Here is a 16,289-nt window from a genome sequence, read left to right on the forward strand (position 1 = left end):
GCGCTTCTTGGTAAGGGCATAGAGATGTCCAAACATGCAGATATATAGTCATATGATGATTATACCGAACTACACTCCCTCGAACTTTCCAAGTGGTTTATTCATCGAGAGGATAACTTAGTGGTTATGATTGTACACCATTAGTCCTTACGACTCGAGACAACACCGAGGCTCTATATGCTAGGGATGTGCTTTGACTCATTTACCGACTCCAGGAGGGTCATCGGGTGGCGAGATTGGGTACAGTTGCGGCACATGTAGGAGCTAGTGCATTGTAGTCGGGAATTCTCGACTCACCTACGGGTGTGGATATCCTATGTGATCTGATGAAATAATAGTGCATGAAATCTTTGGCTAGAGTATGAGATGTACGTTAGAGAAGGAGTTCTCCAATTGTGCATGCGATGCCACTATTTATTCTCAAAGATGTGTCACATGGTTATCGAATTATTATACAACCCTCGATGAACCAATGATTGCAGATTCGATCGGGATATATGAGATGAAGGGACCTACTTTACTTTAATCATAACCAACTGATTCTTGCAGGCACTATCAATGATACATAGGGAATCATAAGGCGATGCTACTAGACGTTTTTACCATGATTCGATGAGTTTAATCAGAAATATTATTTCTGACTTCTCATGATCAATTGTTGATACATAGAATGTGACAAATTAGGGTAAGCCCGAAAAAAGGAATATGTCTTGAATCACAAATATTTGTGAATCTACGGTTAGCTGTATCCCTGAACCATTGAGGGTCACACAAATACTGAATTATTTTGTCTTTGTTGAGATAATAAATTCAAGGAGTTGAATTTATAGAAAACGTTGAGATAATGAATTCAAGTAGTTGAATTTATATATAAAATTATGATATAATAAATTCAAGGATTTTAATTTATGATAAATAAATTTTGAGATAATAAATTCAAGAAGTTGAATTTATGATATTTAAAATTTGGAGAGAATAAATTCAAGGAGTTGAATTTATGACTATTAAATTTTGGAGGTGATAAATTCAAATAGTTGAATTTATAATTTAAATATTAAAAAATTCAAATGTTGAATTTGTAAAAGATTTAAATTAAATGTAATGGTTATATTTAATTGGCTTGTAGGAGTACAAGACCAACATACATATTATTATGGTTCTTAATTGGACTTTAAAAATAAATTAATTAATTAAAATATTTGGACTAGAATAATTAATTGATTAAACTCATTAAGTTTTTAATTTAATTAATGAGCTATAAGCTTTTATATATATATATATATATATATATATATATATATATATATATATATATATATATATATATGTATGTATTAGGATTAGTGTTAAACACAATTAACCCATGCAATTTTCGAAACCCTAGCTTCCAAGCTAAGGTTTTCGAAAATCCTCCTTCCCTTCTCTCAATTTTCGGCCTCCACAAAGAAAGTTCGGTTTTGAGCTGTCTTTCGTTTTTTAATCTCAAACGAAAAATCCTTCTATACTTTCTAGTGTAAGTTGGAAAAGGAACAAGTAATCCGGTCGTGGACCTGATTAGAAAATTGAAGAAAAGAGCCTCGAAGAACGTACGTTGGATTTACGACAAGTGCTACATTCGTTCATATCGGTGTAGTTGGAGCCAAGTGAAAATTTTCCACTAAAATAAAAGTTTTAAACCTACTATGTATGTTTATATTTATTCAAACCGTACGAGTGCTCAAAAATATCTTGAATGTCAAGATCAAGAATTTTTTAAAATTTCCGCTGTGTTTGTATACGAGAAAACCGAGATTTAATACATATGGAATCGACGAATCTAAATGTAAAAACAAAGTAAAATTTTCAGTGTGATTTCAAGGAATATAAAGTAAACAAAACTATTATGAAACATACACGTTAGATGTTACGTAAATCAAACACTAACTTTCTGCATATTCTATACAAAATATATTTTCTGATCGATCATTATTCCATCAAAGATCCAATTAATAATGGGGATTTATGATTGCTATTTTATAATGAAAGAATCTAAAACTAATTAAATACGAGGTTGATCTCTTTCGACTTCACCATTTAATGAACAAAATTTCTTATACAAAATCTAAAATAATTTACTTACTGTTTCCATAATTATACTAATTTGAACTGTTTCGTAGATATGTGGATTGACCCCACCGAAAAAAAAAACAAATAATTAGTGCATAACGAGGCAGTAAACATAGGAATGAGAATATGCGATTGTTTGTCATTATGTAAACTTTATATTAAATAAACTCAGCAGTAGTGTTCGAACGATCATTTTCTCACTTGCTCTAACTTTTTGCAATAAAATAATTAGAACAACATAATCAATTTCTATTTATTAAGGAGGATGAAAGGAATGTTGCTCATAAATTTCAATGAAATAAATTAAAATATTGTGTGTATCAGTAGTTAGTGTTGTGCTCTTATGTTGTCTGCACGAGCACGCAACATGCAGCAGAAATTGATTATTTAACACACATGTAAACTTAAATAAATAAACACTGAATTTAAATTATGAAAAAGTACGAATCCTTGTGTAATGGCTCATTGCGAAAAATTCACTAGAAAAATTATGTAATCGTTTCCACCAAAACAATAGTAGTGAGTATAACAAAACTAAATTCTTTTACACTCCAAAGAATTAACATGCATCAAAATAAACCACATAAAAACTAGATACATAAACTGAGATTGCTTAAAACAAATAAAAAAACACTCTTTGATCAACACTCTGCGTCAGTGTTATTCATGAGTGTTGTCAACACCAATCAGCAACACGGAAGGTCAATGAATCAATCACACAAAGGCTTCACACGAAAATATTCAATAACTGAGATATGTGTTTGTTCAGAAAAAAAACTCCAGCAGCTCTCCTGAGCTGCAAAATGATCGACCGATGACACGAAAACTTCTCATAAAAAGAGGCTCGACTCTCCTATATTCTTTTATGAAAGAACTCTTCTGTCGACCTCTACGTGCACTCTGAAAACCTCCAACTGATCCTCTCCACAACAAAGTGATCACACGATCACACAAAACTTCAACAGCTGTAAAATAAAGTGACTACCCGATCACATAAATACTGCAGAGCAAATATATGTTGGACTCTTATAATTTCTTCTCTGTGAAAAACCCTCTTGTCCAACTCTCTCCTCTAGACCTCTGGGACCATGAGGTTCTTCATATATATATATATATATATATATATCCATTGCTTGACATAAAAACTATTCCATAAAAGAGTTACAGAAAAAATGAAAAAAACAATAGTCTATTAGGAATAAAATTCTATTAAACAAGGATAAAATATCATAAAGATAAAAACATATTAAAAACAAATCATATAATATCCAGAGATGAATCAACCAAGATCTTATCATTTAGAAATAAATCAAGCAAAATATTATAATCTAGAAAAAAAAAATTTTAAAATGATAATATTAATTTAGCAAAATAAAAAAGGAATAAATATTCCTTTCAATCTCCCTCTTTTTGTCTTTCTGGACAAAACATCCAAAAATGATAATCTTGGTCATTTCTTATTATGTTAAGCTCAGTTAAACTCCACTGCGTTAGAGTGTATCTCCCCCCGAGTCAAAGTTCATCTCCTCCTGAATTAAACATGTTAGAGTACTGGTGTTGTTGACAATGTTGTCAACACCATCATTAGAACACCTGAAAACATAAGAAGACATAGGAAATAAAAATTCAATAATCATGCAAAAAGATATAAGAGCATCCCAAAAACAGGATTGCAGACAGAGTATATGTATTCATCCTTTATCTTCTTCTCATCAGTCTCTAGCACCATCCATGATTTGTGTCATTTTATGCTTCAGCAACATCCATAGCACCATCCATATTCTGTGTCATTTTTGTGGTTTTCCTACTCCTCTTTTTTGGCCAGAATGTAAGCCAACTTCCAAAAACTTCCTCTACTCAGCCACATATTATTCTTAGTAAGCAATGAGTTCTTTGGCCTTTTGAATCTACTTAAACCAAATTCAATTTGGTCCTATAAGTAAGAAACATAGAGCATGACAAATCCATTGGGAGTGGAAGTAGACGAGGACGTTGTGTTTCCAACAGTAGTGGCAACACCATTAGCTGACCAAGGTAGGTTCAGTTTCCTGTTACTCTTGAAATAAGATGAAGCGATCTTGAGGGTTTCTTTAACATCAAAAAGGGTCTCATCATCTTCTTTGAGAAACCCCTATAGCTCCAGTATCCCAAAGATTAGGGAAGAAAAAGGAGTAAATCAGTGATAGCATTGATGTCTTCCGTGATTTAATTTTCTTCTTCCGCGAGGGTATTGTAGAATTCCTTGATGACACTCGGGAGAACTTGACAATCATAGCAAATAGTCCTTGATCTTTGAAGAAATTAATTCATCAAGTTTTGTTGGTCATACGCCTCCATGTCAATGTTCTTCTTTTCAATGAATTCTCTATTCACATAGAGAAGCCATAGGACTAAGGTAGCTTCAGTGTAGAACTTGGTGGAGATAGAATGACTCGCATCATAATCAAAAGAGTCAAGGTTGTCAGCGGTTTTGACAACATCGGACTCAACATCAGCAGTATCTTCGGCCATTTGTAGAATATGACAGAAAATTATAGAGGTATATCAGTGTTATGCACAAAAACCCACAAAGAAATTACGAGAGCAAGGAAAGATTGCGAGGGTAAATGAGAATAAGCAAGAGTAATTATCAGGCATTTAACGAAAAAAAACATATTTACTCTTACAAAAAAAATCGATTCAATCCTTCAGCTCCGAAAACTCTACACGGTGAAGGTAATATTTCCGAAATTTTCCCAAAACATCAATTACGGTTCTATCCCAAAATCAAACAGTAAAATTGATTCAAACTCGTGTTACGACGATTTCAAAAGAATATCCAGTGAAAACCCATGTCGATTATAACCCATTAGCACAAGTAATCACATAAATTCAAAATCTAGGTATTCAAGGTTTTTATCAACTGTCATAGGTCAGATACTGATATGTCACTGCATATGATGAATTCACGAAACAAAAATCGATATGCATGTCCTAAATATGTCTCCAAAATGATGAATTATCGAAAATTCAGGCAGTGTATAAATTGTGGTGTGTCTGAACTTGGTGTTGGCAACACCTCTTACAACACCACTGAGTTTTAGTCAAACTTCCGTAAAATTTTCTTTTGATTCAGAAATGGTAGTTCTCATACTAGAAGAACGGTCTTCAATGGACTACCCTAGATAGCTTTTTCCATTACTATTTTATTTAGAAGTGGTGGCTCCCACACTAGAAGAACGGCCTTCAATTAACTCCTCTAGGTAGCTTTTTCCATTTTCTTCTAAACAATTTTTTTTTTTTATTTACTTCTTTTCTGTTTTCTCCTTATGCTCACATTTTCCAAGTCACCTTTTCATATTGGACAAGATCACGATTTCCATGAAAATCCTCAACACTTGATGCCTTGGATTGAACATAATTTACTCCTCAACATTTGATTGGAAGTATGAACACTCATAGAGTACCTTTCAGAAATTGCCTTCACTGTTCAGACTTTACAAAAATAAATATGATGATTATGATTATGCAGTATGCCTAGCATCCAAAAAATAGACATGAAAAAATGGTGTTGTCACCAGTGTTGGCAACACCAATGACAACATGTGTGTGTGATTATTGTAAGACATGCTAAGAGACTTCCGAAGATTGGAAAACCTCTCAAAATCCAAAGGTTTCGTGAATATATCAGCCAGTTTATTCTCAGTCTTAACAAATTCCAGTCAAATTATGCCTTTTTCAACCAAATATCGAATAAAATGATGTCTTATATCTATGTGTTTTGTTCGAGAGTGTTGAACAGGATTCTTAGAAATGTCTGTAGCACTATATTTTCACAATATACTATCATGATATCACTGTGGAAGCCATAATCCTCAATCATTTGATTCATCCAAACAAGTTGTGAGAAGCAACTAGCAGAAGCTACATACTCAGACTCAGCTGTGGACAGTGACACACAATTTTGCTTCTTACTTTACCAGGACACAAGGTTATTCCCTAGGTAAAAACACCTACCTGATGTGCTCTTCCTATAATCTAGGTCTCCAGCCCAGTCAGCATCAGAAAAACCTTCCAAATTTGTGTTTGTTTCTTGTGTGTACCACAATCCTAATTCTAGTGTACTTGCAATGTATCTAGGTATACGTGGGGTGTATTGGTTATAGATTTTTAATGACTTTTATGGAGTTTAAAAGTCTAGAGGTATTCAAACTAGACTTTTATATACTCTAAAAAAGTTTAGTGGTATTCAATGTAAACTTTTGTAGAATTTTAAAAAGTCATATGGTATTCAAACTTGACTTTTAAAAACTCTACAAAAGCCTATAGGTATTCAAAATGTCAATAGACTTTTAATGAATCTATTGAATTCTATTAAGTACAAGAATTATAGTATAAAGTACAAGAATTATAGTATAAGGTACAACAATAAAATGTCAACAAAAGTTTTTGAGTCAACCTAAAGATTTGGATATACATTTAATTGAGAAATCTCCTAAATTCAATACAAACTTTCATTCTTTTCTCATCTATTTATTTTTATTTTTATTTGTACTTTTTAAAAACATAATTAAAATTTAATTTTTTATTTATTATTATTTAACATTCTATTTTTAATTATTTTCTTTAATTTTAGTTAATCTATATATTAAATTATTGTATAAGAAAATTCATATCGATACTATACCGAACCAAAAAAACCTTACATTTTAAAGAAATTTATAATTTATTGTTTTAAAATATTATATATTTTGAAATTTTTGTATATTTTTCCGGTATTCCGGTATATACCAAAATTTCCAAATTGGATATTGTTACCGTACCGAAAAATTCGGTATTGTTACCGTACCGTACCTTACCGAAATCTTCAGTATACTTAAAATTCGATAATTCAATATTTTTTTGTTACGGTAATCTCGGTATACCGAAAATTCGGTATTTTTTCCCACCCTTAACAGGGCTTGGATTGACATGTGCTATATTACACAATTTTCTTTGAAAGAAGTGTCAATTTGATGAATTTCAAATTGAACTAGATAATGAAGCTCAATTGTCTTCATCAGCACAAGTTTATGAAGGTGACGACTTTGATCAGTTGTTTAATACTCAAAAACAACAACGAGCAAATGCTAATGCATGGAGGGATATCATAGCCAATAGAATGTAGAACGATGTTGATCAAATTGTCAATAATGATAAAAATTTTTTTATAAAAGATTACTAATTATTTTGAGTGTTCTTTTAATAAAATTTTATTATGAACTTATAAAAATATTATTCATTAATATGTTGAATTGACATAAAGAATTGAAATTTTTATTTCAATAAATTGGATAGTTCATTTACATTCATAAATAAAAAAAAAAATTTAAAATTGAAGAAGTTATCTATGTCCATTAATTATTTTTAAAAAATTAATAAAAATAAATCACAATTATAAACTACAAAATTAACATAATTCTATGAAAATGTTTATAAAAGTCTACAAAAATCTTGAAAAAAAGTCTATAAGAGTCTATGAAATTTGTTTTACAATTCTATGAGATTCCATAAAAGTCAATAAAAATCCATCAACTCCACAAAAGTCTATATTTTAAAAAAAGTCATTAAAAGTCTTTGAAAGTATAGAATGAATACACCCCCTTACGTTTCACAGCTTTCAGGTGTGATATTTTTGGATTTTCTTGGCACCTAGCACACAAACACACAATGAACATGATATCAGGGCGAGTAGCAGTTAGGTACAAAAGGCTACCGATGATGTTGCGGTACATGGTGTTTTCAACACCGTCGGCAACATCATCTTTAGACAGTTTTTCGCTTGACCCTAAGAGTTTTCATATGCTTAGAATTATCATTTCAGAACTTTTTAACCAGATTCTTAGCATACTTGGATTGACATAGAAATATACCATCATACAATTGTTTAACTTGCAATCCAAGGAAGAAATTCAACTCTCTTACCATGCTCATTTCAAATTGTGAAGTCATGCATTCAACAAAGTTATCAACAAGTTTTTGTGATGAAGAACCGAAGATAATATCATATACATAAACTTGACAAATTAGAATATCATGCTTCAATTTTTGAATAAAGAGAGTTTTATCAATCTAACCTCGTTTCAAGCCCAAGTTGATCAAATAATCAGCCAACCTACCATACCATGCTCGTGGAGCCTGTTTCAGTCCATATAGAGCTTTCTTCAGCTTGTAGACATGGTCCATGTGATGTGGATCTTCAAATCCTTTTGGTTGACTTACATATGCTTACTCATTCAAAATTCCATTTAAAAAGGCACTTTTAACATACATTTGATACAACTTGATGCGCATATGGAATGCTATGGCAAGCAACATTCGGACTGACTCAATTCAGGCTACATGAGCGAATGTTTCATTAAAATCCACCCCTCAACCTGCGTATATATTTGAGCTACCAACCGAGCTTTGTTTCGAACAATGTTACCATATTCATCCGTTTTATTTTTTAAAATCCATTTTGTTCCAATAACATTGGTATTCGATGGTCTAAGAACCAAATCTCATAGATCATTGCACACAAATTGTTCAAGTTCTTCATGCATTGCATTGATCCAAAATTCGTCTTTTAGTGCATCGTTAATGTTCTTAGATTCAATGAGAGACACAAAACAAGATTGACTTACCTGGGAGTACTCGGAGCTCATGTAGATTAAACCAATCATTTTGCGGTAGTCCACCTTTTCTTTCTTTCTTGTTTGCACATCATCATGTACTTCACCAATGATTTGTGATGATGGGTGATTCCTCTGAATCTTGCTGGGAATTTTTATTTTCACAATCGATCAACTCATCATCAACATAATCATCGATATATTTATCCACAGTTACTGTTCGGTTCATAGGCGGTGTTGTGCTTGGTGTTTACTTACTGGTCTCAACACCATTTCTGGTAAGTGGCTCACTTATATCCAGCAATTCTTCTACATCACCCTCCGGTATTTTAACTGTCAGATCTGCAAGATAATCAAACACAATGTTAATTGATTCAATTGTAGTCCTGGCTCTTAGATGAAATACACGATAAGCACGGCTATTAATAGAGTATCCAAGAAACAGAAATTTATCACTTTTGAAATCTAATTTAGCTAAATGGTCTCTATCATTCAACACATAACCTACACATCCAAAAATATGAAAATATTTAAGGTTTGGTTATCTTCCCATGATAGTCTCATATGAGGTCATTGTAGAATGACTCCTTAAATATACACGGTTGGAAACGTGACATGCCGTATTTAAAGCTTCGGCCCAAAAATATTTTGACACATTCTTGGAACTTAGCATGACCCGAGCCATTTCTAGGAGGCTTCGATTTTTCCTTTCAGCTATGCCGTTTTGTTGAGGGGTCTTCAGAGCTGAATATTCATGAGTTATACCTTTCTTATCACACAAAAAAAATAAAATGAGAATTTTCGAACTTCTTACCATGATCGGTTCTTATTTTGACCACCCTCATATCAGACATATTTGTTATCCTAGCATGCAATTTCTTAAAAGCATCAAATGTATCAGATTTTTCTCCAAGGAAACTTACCCAAGTAAAAAACGAAAAATCATCAATACAAACAAAAGAATATTTCTTACAACCCAAGCTCTCAACATCCATCGGACCCATTAGATCCATGTGCAAGAGTTCAAGGCATTGTGTTGTCCCAAAGTGTTGCAACATATGATGCGCAACACAGGTTTGTTTACCTTTCTGACACAGTCCACAGACATACGCATTACCTGAACACAAATTTTGCCTACCTCTCACAACATCAAACTTACACAGATTTTTCAAGGTCTTGAAGCTCACATGTCTCAGTTTCTGAAGCCATAGGTCTACATCTCTCACCTTGGCACTTCTACAACCATCAACTTCTCCCAATTGATAGCAATTATCAGTAGATCGAGTACTTGACATTACATAAACATTGACATCATTAAAAACTTCACAATTATTTTTATTGAACCTAACATGTAAATCATCGTGACAAAGTTGACTTATGCTTATTAGATTCGAGTTAACTCCTTCAATGTGTAGAACATTATGAAGCTCAGGGAGCCTGTCCACATAAAGGGTTCCTTTTCCTACGATTATACCTTTGGCACCACCACAATAGGTTACACGCTCACTTTTTTTTTCAACATAATCCGTGAGGTGTTCTTTAGATCCGGTCATGTGGCGTGAGCACCCACTATCAAAGTACCCAGTACCTACAATGTTAGTTTATAAAGAAGTATAAATGACATTGCATTGAATAACAGTTTTGGGTACCCATCTTTTCCTCGTGGATGAAATTTTGTTTCTGGTGTTGTGCTTGGTGTTGTGCAACACCCAATTTGATTGCCAATTCAGGTAGTCATTTCTTAGTTTGTAGCAGAAGGGTTTGATGTGCCCAGGTTTATAGCAGTAGTGGCAGATAAAATGTCGTTTTCTTTACTTTGATTTAGAAGTTGACACTGGCTTCTTGGTTTGTGACATCTTCACTAGCGGGTCAACTTTCAAATGAGAGGAGGAAGCTCTATTTTGTTTCAGCAATTGTTCTGAGGCTTGCTTTGAGATTACCAGAGTCTTCATGAGAGGTTTCACTATTAAGGGGAAAGAGAAAGTCTTCACTTTCCTTTACAAAAACAGTTGATTTGGATCCAGAGTTGGAAGATTAACATGTTCATATGCGCTTTCAACATATCCAAGACCAGTTATGTTGTCCTTCCCTATGGTTAGCATTGAGTCAAGTTTTGATGAACTTGAGTTGAATTTAGCAAGATTCTTTGAAACCTTCTCAAGATCATCCTTGACTTTTCACAGTTCGAGGTCCTTCCTGCTAAACAAGACTTCCAGTCGAGACAAGATACTCTTTAACTCAGTATTTTCCTTTGAGAGCACATAATTTGTTTCATTTCTTTTGATCCAATCTTCGTATAGCTCTTCATACACAGCCTGCACACCTTCAAAGGTGAGTTCATCATAATTAGTGATAAGTGGTGTTTTTACGTGTTTATTGCATTAGTTTTAGTTGTGTTTACATTGTGCATGCATGCATTTCATTTACATTTTGTTCATTTTATAGTAATTATTTGCATGTCTCACTTGTGTGTGATGAATCTGCAGGAAAAATGGTCGGAAAACGGAAAATATAGCAAAGTGAATAAACTGAAGAAGTTGGACAGAAACTTGGCGCCCGAGCGGTACATTTCTACCGCCCGGGCGCGAGAAGTGAAAAAACTGAAAGACATTACAGAAGGTTGGCGCCCGAGCGGTACATTTCTACCGCCCGGGCGCGAGAAGACGAAGTGCCGAGACAGAGATTTGGCGCTCGGGCGGTGATTTTCTACCGCCCGAGCGCGAATGCCGCACCAGCCGAGCAACATTACAGAAACTTGGCGCTCGAGCGGTACTTCTCTACCGCCCGAGTGCCGCTTATTTTTGGAAAGTTTCATTCGCGATTTCTTACCTTAATTTGGATGGTGGTTGCTATGGAAAGGGGATGGCACGAATTTTGGGCATTCATTCAGACAGATTTTCAGAGCCACAAAGGATTTTGGAGAGCTTTTGCACTTGGATTGAAGATTCGACGGTTTCCGGGCATCGTTCTTCGCAGATTTCGTCACGCCTAGTATTTCTAGTTTATTTTCCTTTGTTTAAACATTGTTTTGCTTATTTTAATTATGAATTCTAGTAGCTAACTTTCATATTTGTTGGGAGTAAAGGGGATCCTACCCCAAACTTTGATCCAGTTCATTTATATTTCGATTTGTAATTTATTCTTGATTATTCTACGATTTTCGTTGTGTCGTTGAGCGTAGCTAACTTTAACGACAATTTTGTATCCCGAGTGAGTTCGAGAGAATAACTAGTGATAGGATCGAGTGGTATAATTCGCGGATCTACAATTTACATAGATATATGAAATTGGATACGTGCCGATAGTCATAGTCCTTAGGGTCGAAAACTAGGGGGTTTCATAAATCGAAATGCGATTCATTCTTGATAAATAATTAAAGACATTTAATTACTTCATTGAGTGAATTAGTTTGGCATAGCTCGAGAGAGTGTGTTCAATTGAATAGGAAATCCTGTCGGAAGCGTAGAACACAATCGAACGAATTAATTAATTAATAAGGGGTAGGTGAACCAGAATTCCCAACAAATTCTTTTATCATTTGAAATTTAATCCATTGATTTAGCATTCATATTTCATCATTTAATCTTTGAGCTTGTTTATTTAAATTTTCTTGAATTTTATTAGTCATTAAACAAACAATCAAATTTCATCGCTAAAGTTTTAATAACTAAAATAATAATTGTTAAACACAGTCTTCAGTGGAACGATACTCGTACTCACGTACACTATATTATAACTTGACATCGTGCACTTGCGATTTATTTTGAGCATACAAAATCATATTTTTATTGGGGATTTTACTGTGCAAGTTTTGCTCGATCAAGTTTTTGGCGCCGTTTGTGACACCTCTATCCCGTAACGATTAAAATACAGCGGAATTTAAAATTTTATTTCAGATATGGAAGGAGTTTCAAAATACATTTCATAAAATGTTTACAAAATAAATACATGATCATTCAAATGATATACAAAATACAAAACAATCATTCTTATGATCATGTCCCAAAATATTTGCAAAATAATCTTCCTTCCAACGGTGTATGCATATGACCCCCATCCACGATCACTGTCCTGGTCGGTCACTCTTATCTGCATCACATGAAATAACTGAAATGAGAATAAATCTCAGCAAGTGGAACTCTACATAGCAATGATACATAGTATACTCTGTAAAACATGACTTTGAAATCATAAATACCATCAACTCTGAAACATGAATACTGTAGCAATAACTGTAGCAATAACATAGCAATAGATAGCAATACGATGGTATTTCTCTTTTCTCTGGTTGGATTGATATCAATAGTATCTCTGTCTGTGGTTGCAAATATCCCATCGATATAAATCGATAACTGTGAGGGATAAAAGCCTATGGTCGATGATCATCTAATTGCATGCAATGCTCTGACTATGATAAATCAATCCAATAAAACATTTGAACTCTGAATAGCATTTAAAGCCGTCGTTTCGCAATCTCTATCTTTTCTCTTGTATTCCCTTTTTAACAATAGTGAGACATACAATGCCTCCAATAGATAATCAATGAAATCAATACATAACAATGAATAAATTGAAGGGAATATCACTTTAAAATCTTTAAAACACAATACATATATCATCATGTGAGCAAAGGGATGAAATTCCACTTACAAACCAATAGAACACCTCAAACTATACTCTTGGTACACCACCTACAACAATAATCCATAAATAACACCAAAATCAACTCTATATCCAAAAATACAAGTCAAACAATCCATTAAACCAACAATAACATCACCCTATAACAACTCATCTCCAAAAACCATGTTAGAATCGCACCAAAAACTTACCTAAGCTTCCTTATACCACGTAGAACGTCGATCTCAAGTCGAAAATCGAACTAGATCCAAGAATCAAAGGTAGGAAATGGATGAGATGGAAGAAAACCCTTGCTCCTTAGAGAGAAAAACGAGATTGAAGGGGAAAGAAGAAGAGAAATGAAGTCAAATCATCCAAAAAGTTACTTTAAATCTCGACCATACCTCCAAAAAGCAAGACCGCGGGTGCGGCACTCCAAGGACCGCGGGTGCGGCACTCCAAGGACCGCGGGTGCGCCATGCCTTCGACCAAACCCACATTTCCTGGACCACTAAGACCGCGGGTGCACTCAAGCCACGACAATGAACAGTACTAAATCAACTAAAATCGATCCGAAACACTGAAACGAACAATCAACACCAGCTAACACCTCAATAAAACAATAACCAATAATACTATGGTCCAAAACACAACTCTGAACATCTAATCACAAAACCCAATTAACATACGAAACTTAAATCGTACCGTACACCGGGCTCGGCTATTACAATCTCCCTTCCTTAGAGGAATTTCGTCCGCGAAATTGACGTCACTACACGAACAACTCAGGATACCTCTCTCTCATCTGAACATCTGGTTCCCACGTAGCCTCTTCTATCAAATGATTCCTCCAAAGGACTTTAACAATGCCGATCTCTTTGTTGCTCAAAACTCTAACTCTGCGATCCAAAATCTGAATCGGAATCTCTTGGTATGTCAAATTCGGCGTCAAGTCCAATGGCTCGTGGCGAAGAACATGGGAAAGATTCGCAATATACTCTCCTGAGCATCGAAACATGAAACACATTGTGAACTCTGTCAACGGCAACATAGAATCCCAGCTACCTGGATAATCGATAGTACAAGCTCTGAGCATATCCTCTAGAATCTGAATGACTCTCTCTGATTGACCGTCACTCTGAGGATGATAAGCTGTACTAAATGCTAACCGCGAACCCATAGCTCTATGCAAACTCTTCCAAAACTCTGAAGGAACACAAATACAACCTCTAAGGGTCACCAAACCATCACCATACACTCTAAACTCTAAGGTAGCTCTCTCCTCTGCTCTAGCTCTCATCTCTATCAACTGAACCACGACAGTCTGCTCTCTACGGATCCTGTCCGTCAATGTAGCCCTAATAACCAACGCTGATAAACGAGCAATGATTCCAGGGACCATCAAAGCAATCATAAACTCCCTATCTCTGTCCGGAGGCAAACACGGCACATCATTCTCAAACACATCAACAAACTCTCTCACCACATCAATATCATCAATTGGTACCAGGATGGTGCCAAGTATCTATATATCCATGTGATCTTGGGTTCGATCCTGGGGAGGCACAAACTTATGTTCATGGGCTTAAGAGTTCTATGAGTAACCCATATGACGCCTATGGAAAGCCCGTGAGTGACACCACAGGGTGGGCAAGCCCACTGGGCCTACGGGCCAAGTCACAAGATCGGGATAGCCTTGGGTCGATTGGGGCAGTGGGCCGTATGGGCGGTCCACTGGGTCTGTAATGGGTCGTTACACCGTTGCCGGGGACTGTTAATCTACAATTAAATTTTTAGTTATTTTCTTTAGTGTATTTTATTTTTATTGAGCTAACACTCCATATTTTATTCCAGGTATCTAGTCTAGTGCATGCCAAAGTCACTTGACGTGGAGCTTGAGTTCGACCCTGAAATTGAAAGAACTTTTCGCAGGAGAAGACAGCAGCAAAGACTGAAGGAACTGATGGAGAGACACGAGCAAGAGCATGAGGAGGAGCGCCGTGAAGAGAGACATATTGAGATGCCACGCCGCATAACAATGTTAGAGTATGCCCAGCCTTCTTTGGATGGTGCACGCCCTAGCATTGTGAGACCTATTGTGCGGGCAAATCACTTTGAAATCAAGCCAGCTATAATCCAGATGATTCAGAACACAGTCCAATTCGGAGGAACTGCTGTGGACGATCCAAACACACACATCGCGGATTTTCTTGAGATTTGCGATACTTTTAAATTTAATGGAGTTTCTGATGATGCTGTTAGACTGCGTTTATTTCCTTTCTCTTTGCGTGATAAGGCTAAAGCTTGGTTGAATTGTTTACCTGTAGGTTCGATCACTACATGGGAGGACATGGCGAAAGCGTTTCTTATCAAATACTTTCCTCCATCGAAGACCATGAAGCTGCGGGCAGACATCACAACATTTGCTCAGTTCGATCAAGAGTCACTATATGAGGCATGGGAGCGTTTCAAAGATCTATTACGAAGATGCCCACATCACGAGTTGCCACTTGGGTTAGTCGTTCAAACCTTCTATTATGGCTTGCTTACTCCTAATCGTACTATGATAGATGCTGCTGCTTGTGGAAATCTATTGAGAAAAACTGCTGAGGAAGGGTATGAGCTACTGGAGGAGATGGCTGCTAGCAGTTATCACCCTCAATTTGACAGGAACAATGTGGTGACCCGGACGCTGATTTGTCTTATTAATCATCTTTGGGATTTAATTATCAATTAAAATAAAACAGGGTCTAAAAATTTTTCTTTTTAACATAAAGTGCAGAAGGTAATGGCATTTATCTATTATACAAATCAGTATAATAATTATACAAGTCTTGTATAACACACTTCTAATTCAAACTAGTCTAAGGTTCAACTACTAAATTCAAGTAATAAACCAAGTCTACTATAAGTCCGGAATCACCACGCTAA

General features: G+C 35.1%; 1 non-coding gene across 1 annotated transcript; it reads right to left on the minus strand.

Annotated features, from left to right (window-relative positions):
- Positions 1–15,757: 15,757 nt before the first annotated feature.
- LOC140818871 (small nucleolar RNA R71) lies at positions 15,758–15,863 on the minus strand. Its single transcript, XR_012115102.1, has one exon. It is a non-coding gene; the product is annotated as a small nucleolar RNA R71 (small nucleolar RNA).
- Between the last annotated feature and the right edge of the window lie 426 nt (positions 15,864–16,289).

Source organism: Primulina eburnea, chromosome 17 (assembly GCF_022965805.1).
Source record: "Primulina eburnea isolate SZY01 chromosome 17, ASM2296580v1, whole genome shotgun sequence".
Classification (NCBI taxonomy): domain Eukaryota; kingdom Viridiplantae; phylum Streptophyta; class Magnoliopsida; order Lamiales; family Gesneriaceae; genus Primulina; species Primulina eburnea.